Below are 8439 nucleotides of genomic sequence, written 5' to 3' on the forward strand. Positions count from 1 at the left end.
TATTTTAAATGAATTTTCAAAGCTTAATAAAAAGTGAAAGAAAAAAGTGCTAAAAAATAGGTTTGTTGCCCATGGGGTTTGAACTCAGGTCACCAAGGTTACCGAGCAAAACATAACCACTGAGCCAACGCGCTCTATTTGATAATTAACTGCGCGCATTAAATTATATTGTAAAACATGTTCTAAATGTCACACCAACTTCATCTTCAACCTTGATCCCGCCATGGATCCCAATTCAAACTTTCTCAAATATTGATCAATTTTAACAAAATAAAGGTGCATTCTACTCAGCATCCAAACACGAATTCAACCATATAAGTATCATTCATTTATTCAAACTAAAACACGTGAATTTCTGAAAAATACTCAAGAACCCTAAAATTTCAAATTAAAATTAAATGCTTAATCAGAACAATTGATCCCTAAAACCTTAGGGCTATTACTCCCTACATTGTTCTGAGTGGAATGATATCAAGAAATGCAAAGATTGATGCTAAAATGATAGAGCTCGTGTTTGAGTTTCTTGCCTCTGAAATTGAAGATCAAACTCTTGCTTAGAGGTGTTACGGAAATGTTGTAATGATTGGATAGCTTCCCTAACCTCCAAGGAATCTATCCGGATGCTTGGAATGGACTGAACACCTTTGGATCCTCCTACCCGAAGTTACCTACAAAACAAGAAAGTGAAAATGGAACTTGAGGTTCCAAGTGTTACAGATGTAATTTGAGGGTTTGGATAGCTTCTATATGTGATATAGAATGTATTTGATGCCTGGTTTGGAAAATGTGTGTATAGAACAAGAGTTGGATGGTTAAGGTTTCAAGTGATGCTTTAATGGAGGTTAGAAGGTGATTTTTGGCTAGAGGTGTTTTTGAGGATGGTGGAGATGATGTACAACTTCTAAATGATGATTAGAAGTTGCTGGAAAGGTTGTTAGACACTCAGAACTTGTAGAACTTGAGCGGGAATATTTGAATTTTGAAGTAATTCGTTTCAGCCAAAGGGACGCGAGGAAGCCTCAGAAAATCAAAATACATGCAAAGGGGCAACGTGGCATTTCGTTAGAAAAAGATCGTTAGGGTCGAATTAGTATAAATAGGAGTCTTAATGTTAGGATTCAGGGTGCTCAATTTGTACAGAAATTACTCAAAAATACTCAAGTACCAAGCGTAAGAGAAAGAGTTTGCTGAGAATGTACGTGTAACACCAGTATCAGTTTCAATGTTATTCTCATCATTTTAATACAAGTCATTTATATACCTTTATCGAATTGTTTTATATTACAGTCGAAGCTTTTAACGTTTTACTTCCCTTTCATACATCCTTTACTTTTCTTTTCTTTCATGTCCCTTGTCCTTAAACTTAAATACCTTTGTCAATACAAGTAGATACCCAATATGAATTTAATTACAAATATAACATCACTTAGACACATGTATTAGGATATATCTAGTCAATCCTGTAAGTTACCAATCATATAAAATTTGGAGGACTAGCGGTTGTTTATCCAAAATCACTATAAACAGACTATAGTTAGTAAGTTCCACGGTTGTGATATTTATTATTGTAATTTCCAATCATGTTATTTAATTTCTAACTACTATTTGAAATTATAGGTGTTTAAAATCAAGACACTAAGAGACAATACACCAAGACAACAAGATAAAACTATTTGATGTCATGACGTGTACATTGTAGGTTGTTTTGTCTCAATTATGGCTTTGATGTATACAATGTTTGGTTCCTAATGGAATTGTGTCATTGATGTAATACAATTTTTGGTTTAATTCCATTCACAAATGGGTGTATTGATGTTTCTGGTATGATACGATTCAAAAATATTCAAGTTAAGAAATTGAGAATTCTATAAAATTGAAAAATATATTTAAAAAAACACAAATAATATCACAACAGTTAGTAATTCAGTCATTGTTATAAATAAAGCGATATCCAGAATAATAAAACCGAAGAATGGTGTTGTAGGATTCGAACTCAGGACCTATCAATTATTTCACAACGGTTGTTTCCTTCAACCATAGTTATAAGTTGTGCGCTATCTAATTTATAACCACGGTCACTTGCCCGTTGTGGTAACTGGCATACATACAACTATACTCTACCTAACAACAGACGTGAAACCGTCATTATATGTATTTCACAATCGTATTAAATGTGTTTTCTGTAGTAGTGGCATTGTCATATTTGTCTCGTTGTCCAAGAACCTGAACATCACATTCTTCTCATTATTGATAGCTTCATGCATATCTTCGAGTAGACACAAAATTATTGCAGCTGGTTTTGTTGACAACAGTCATTGGGTTCAGTTAAAGTTGAAACTCAATTGTCTGTTGTCTCTCGTCATACACCGTTGGAGACAGAACTGTAGTTAAGGTGCAATAGATTGGGAATCGGCTTATGCATGATGTATTATGCACTGGGGAGAAGAAACTGAGAAATCAACATAATTTATTTTGTATTGATATTATAGCACTTTTTGCATTATATGTATATATTTTATCGGACATAGTTTGTTAAAAATGTAAAAAAATGGCTTTTCTAAAACTCACCAATGCATTTTGGATTTTTTTAAAAATAGTTGGTACGTATTATAGGTTACCGAAGTTTTCTAAAAAATCGGAATATATGCATCGAATTTTTAGAAAATCAGTATTTCATCCATATTTTTACATATTCCCATGATTTTATCCTGACAAGTTCGTAAATCTCCGATATTTCATCAAAAATTTGTAAAAGATCTAGTATTTTTTTATTTTAAAAAATCGTGTATTTCTTCATCCAAAAAAATGCGATATATCTGATACTATAATTAAATATGCGATAACTTCATATAATTCCAAAATACTGGACATTTTTAGTAATGGCATAACTGTAATAGCAGCCCTCATGTCGAGGTGTAAGGTGAAAGTGTGGAGTGACACAATAAAATGTATGAGGTTAAAGGGAATGCACTCACATGTCATCCAATTGAGATTCATTAATCAGTCATGTTTAATAACTTTTTTAAAAATAATAGTGTGGCTTGACACTTAACATGGTTGTGATTAGTTGACAGCGTAAAATTATTTTACACTGTCAGTGTATATATATATATATATATATATATATATATATATATATATATATATATATATATATATATATATATATATATAAGGAGGGATCAAATTACACCCAAATAGTTACACCATGAGTTACACTCGCTCATAACTTCGTCTCAGATAGTTATTTTTGAAAATCAACTGTTGGATTGAAACATATTGTCATATAGATCATATGTATGAAGTTTGAGATTAATCTATGATGATTTACTATGTCATTGAATTATATCAACATTAACGCTATATGAAAGTCTATTTTGAGTTAATTTTTGTGCATCTTGATGACATAGTAAATAATCATAAATTAATTTCAAACTTTATACTTATGATCTATATGATGATGTGTTTCAATCAAACGGTTGATTTTAGAAAATAATTTTTTGAGGCGAAGTTATGAGCAAGTGTAACTCATGGTGTAACTATTTAAGTGTAATTTGATATATATATATATATATATATATATATATATATATATATATATATATATGTGTGTGTGTGTGTGTGTGTGTGTGTGTGTGTGTGTGGGGATTGCTATAACACACCCATTCATTTTTATGAAGGTGTGTGTTAGCATCATACACCTTTGTCAATTAACACTAAAAAAATTTCTCTATCCTCAATTACTCTCAAAAGCATATTTATGTTTAAGACTTAATTTTTCTCTCTCTTTTTTTTCAACCAATCATTTTGATACATTTATTCTAAATAATAAAAATAAAATAAAATATTGTTTATTCCTAGAAATTGAATTGCTCACTAGTATTGTTAAACAAAGTAAAGTTAGTAACGGGGAAAGCAAAAGGAATCGAAAGTCTTCAAGATGTATCTGTGGTGCAAAAATGTTGGTTACTAAGAGTACAATTGGGTTTGAAGAAAAATGGGTGGTTAAATATTTCAACAATTCTCACAACCATGAGTTATTGGATGACAAAGAGGTTCAATTTCTTCCTGCTTATCGAAGCATCTCAATTGCTGATCAAAATCATATATTATTATTGTCGAAAGCTGGTTGCTCTATAAATCTTGTTATTAGAGTGCTTGAGTTAGAAAAAGGAATAGATATAGGAAATTTACCACTTTTAGAGAAAGATGTTAGAAACTTTATTCAATCTCATAGTAGTACAGGTAAAGAAAGTGATGCCTCAGATGTTCTCAAATTATGTAAAAATTTGAAAGATATAGATGTTGCTTTTAGATATGAATTCACAATAGATGAAAGTAATAAATTGGAGCATATTATTTGGTCATTTGGTGATTCAATTCATGTATACGAAGCATTTGGAGATGTTGTAGTTTTTGATACAACATATAGAATAAATTGTTATGATATGCCCCTTGGAATATGGGTTGGCGTTGATAATCATGGAAATTCAATTTTCTTTGGTTTTGTCTTGTTGCGAGATGAGAAGATTTCCTTCTTTTCTTGGGCTTTACAGGTAACTTTCTATTTACTCAAAATTGTTATCACGGTTAAATTTCTAACTTAAAATTTTTATTAAATTATTTTATATTTATGTTACTATTTTTCAGAGTTTTCTGCCTTTTGTCCAAGGAAAGTATCCAACGACAATTCTTACTGATCAAGATCTTGCAATTAAAGAGGCCATTGCAATGGAATTGCCAAACACAAAACATGCATTTTGCATATGGCATATTGTCGAAAAGTTTTCAAATTGGTTTTCTTTTTCATTAGGTTCGAGACATAATGACTTTAAACATGAGTTTCATAAGGTGTATCATTTATAATGTGCAAGTGATTTTGAACTGAAGATGGAGAAAAACACAAGAAAGGGAGGATTGAATTATGTTCTAAATATCCCTTTCTTTTTCTTTAACGTCTTTTCTTTCTTTCATTTAATCATCTATTGGATTATGATTTTGATGTTGCGGAAGCATGAGGATGTAGAACTACATAACCAATAAGATGCTCATTTTAGCTTCTTTGTATCATCAGAACTTCTAACTTGCTCAGTACAGTTCTGAGAAGCTTTTGCTTGAATGTCTTAAGTTAAAACGAATTGAGCATAAAGTAAAAGACACCTGTTGTGACTAACTCGTCGTGACTAACAACCTGCACAGCCAACTGTTGTGACTAACCCTGCACAAGCTTCTCGCGAGTGACTAACCCCTAGATGACTGAACCATTCAGTGATCCCTTCTGGATATAACGTTCATCAATCTAGTAACCTGCACAACAATGCGTTATGAATGACTCCCTGCATAGCTACCTGATGTGACTGACTGCAATGGACTGTTCAGTGATCTCCTCGAGATATAACATTCATTATCTCCTGGACTCCTGACCTTCACTTGGTCTCCAAGAGATTTCCACAATGACCGCAGTCAATTGTCTTTTCAAACTTCTGACCTAAACTGGTCGCCCAAGGCATCTTCTGAAGATAACATGAGTGCTTCTTATTCAAGCAGATTTCTCCTATTCTTAAGTACATCTGTTTATGACACACTGACTAGAAGTCACTTCTGGTGTCTAAACATCCTATCAGAAGTTTCTAAGATATAACACACTACGAGCAACAACTCCATGTGTTTTACATTTAAATACAAGAAACATAATGTCTTGTAGTCTTCTTGTCTTCAACTTCTGGGTGAGATATTTTTCTTCTTAAAGCAGATAAAGAGAAGCAACTCTTATGTTGAATGCTCCTGATTTGATCTTCTTTCCTTGAATATGGAGGTTGAATTTTATCTTGGAGAAATCACTCCTTCTTGTAAGACCATCTCCATTAATTCTGATTGAGCATATGTTGTGCAACTTCTCTAGCATTTGATTGCTTCTTCAAAAAGATCTTCATCTTCTTTTCTCAAAATCATATACGAAGTAGCAGCTCTCGACGCTTTTAGATTTGTCTTCATCATCAACTTTTGATGCATCTTTCACGAGTGTATTGTTTAGTTCTCCTGTGGAGTGTACTGCTTGTTTAGCAGGATCTATTCAATCTTCAAATGAACTTCTCTTCTAATAGGCTTATGTTTTAACACTTTGTTTCATCATACGCTTCATATATGTTGCCTCTTCTATAACTTTTGATGCATTATCATTTCTTCTCTTGTGCTTTCATGCTCAGATTCACACTACAGATTTTCTTTTAGGATATTTCTTTTTCTTCACTCTGTAGATGTATCCTGGATGCATACTCTGATGCTTATTCTAGATGCATACTTAGATGCATACAAGAACGCATGTCATCATGATTTGAAGCTTGGTCTATTTATAGAGCTTGGTATGTTATCGTTGAAGTTTAGCCGTTGAGATTTGAATATTGTTTTGAAGGCCTTCGTCTCAATTTGCTCATGAATGAAAAATGTTGCTCTTTGCAAAACCTTATCTTCAACATGATGATTATAGTGGATGGCGTGTTTCTTTGTTTAAGCTTGTCTTTCCAATGCGCTGCATGTGGCTTGCTTCTTTAATCAACCTTGGGAGTTGTTCCACTTAATATTGCAACCGTTTTACTTAAGATGAATTTTCTAACGGCTCTCCCTTAGATTCTAGGCTCTTTGTATTTTATTCAATTCTGTATGTTGAGCTATAGATTCTTCATTGGCTTGTACGTGACTTCTACTAATGTTTGTATTTTATATGTCACTGTATCGTAGCTTCAGAACTTGTAACTTCAGAACTTCTAATCTTTATACTTGCGTGATTTTCTGATGTTTGCAAAGCTTCTTGTAATGATCTTTTTGTTCATTTCCTTGCAGCTTCTGATGTACTTTCTGATTGAGGCTTTATTTGATATGATGAATTTTAGCTTTCTTCCATCTTCTGAATGTTTAATTCTTATTTCATATCTGATTCAGTTTTTGATATAGTTTTTGTGATTCTGATACCACCTGTATAAGCATAATTTCTGCACACTAAATGAAACCATTAGTAATAAAATTGTTACTCACAAAATATATGCTTGTTATCATCAAAACTAGATTCTAAACATAGATTCTCAATCTTGTTCTAACATGAACGAGAGTGGAAATCAATGGTATCGCAATTTGGTTTGAGCATGGATAGACATATTGACTTGCTTTTCACTCATCGTGAATGTTAGGCTCTAGCTTATTTGAAGGACTATTTTTTTGCTGGAATGTCAACAACTGGACGCTTAGAATCTATAAATTCATTTATAAAAAGATTATTAGATGCGAAAATAAATTTGACCTATTTTATAAATCAAGTATGAATTTAATTGAGTTACTTGGTATAATTTAGTCATGATTTTTAGTTTATAGTTCTTTGTTTATAATTTAGTTATTCTTTTTGTATTTTTTTTATGTAGGTTGGTGTTGCTGTCAAAATTAGAAATCAAGCTGGAGAGAAGGCAAGGATGCGTCAAAAGTATCACAATCCTCATATTATAACAGGGTTTCCTATTGAAGAGCATGCTACATGTATACTCACACTGTATGCATTTAAGTTGCTCCAACATGAAATTGAGTTATCTACAAAGTATGCTGCAACTGAGACTGACAATGACTCTTATATTGTACAACATCATAGCAAAGTTGATGGTGGTCGTATAGTAAGATGGAAAGTTGAAGAAGAATCAATTTGTTGCTCTTGTAAAGAGTTTCAATTTTCAGTAATATTATGTCGACATGCTATTCGAGTGCTAATGGTGAAAAATTATTTTGCCCTCCCATCAAAATATCTTCCTCTCCGATGGAGACGACAAAGTTCATTAATTCCAAAATCTAGTCACATAATAAACGGAAATGGCGGCTCCTCGTTAAAATTTCAGTCTCTAATTCGATGTTTAGAAGTTGAATCATTAAAACAAAGGAATGAGAACGAGTTGCTACAAAAGAGTTGGAAAATATTATCTTAGAGGTGAAAAGCATGTCGGAAACTCATGAACAATTGTTTGATTTGGAATATGATGTTCCAAATAATGATGGGTGTGATGTTGAAAATCCTATTGTTTCAAAAACCAAAGGTCGACCGAAAGGATCACGACTAAAAGGAGGAGGTGAAGCTGCAAAAAAGATCCGGCGTTGTCATGTTCCAGATTGTGGAGGACCTAATCACGACTCCCTAAATTGTCCAAATAAGAAGAAAAAAATGGAAATATTTCATTCTCAATCTCCTAATAAATAAGCATTAATTGGCATCTTTTATTTTATTCATGATTAGAATTATTAAATGATAATATTCAATGTGTATATTTTCTTGTGATTTTTTTTTAATAGGCAATGGAATTAAACTAGAGCAAAAGGGTTGCTCCTCCCAAATACAAGGCAAAAAAAGAAAAACCGCTACTCAAAACAGCAAAGCGGAAGAACATGCCAAATATGAAAATTACAACT

General features: G+C 32.4%; 1 pseudogene; it reads left to right on the forward strand.

The window, feature by feature from the left end:
- The first annotated feature begins 689 nt into the window (after positions 1-689).
- LOC131623920 (protein FAR1-RELATED SEQUENCE 11-like) lies at positions 690-8230 on the forward strand (annotated as a pseudogene).
- The last annotated feature ends 209 nt before the right edge of the window (positions 8231-8439 follow it).

Source organism: Vicia villosa, unplaced genomic scaffold (assembly GCF_029867415.1).
Source record: "Vicia villosa cultivar HV-30 ecotype Madison, WI unplaced genomic scaffold, Vvil1.0 ctg.000089F_1_1, whole genome shotgun sequence".
NCBI classification, from domain to species: Eukaryota; Viridiplantae; Streptophyta; class Magnoliopsida; order Fabales; family Fabaceae; genus Vicia; species Vicia villosa.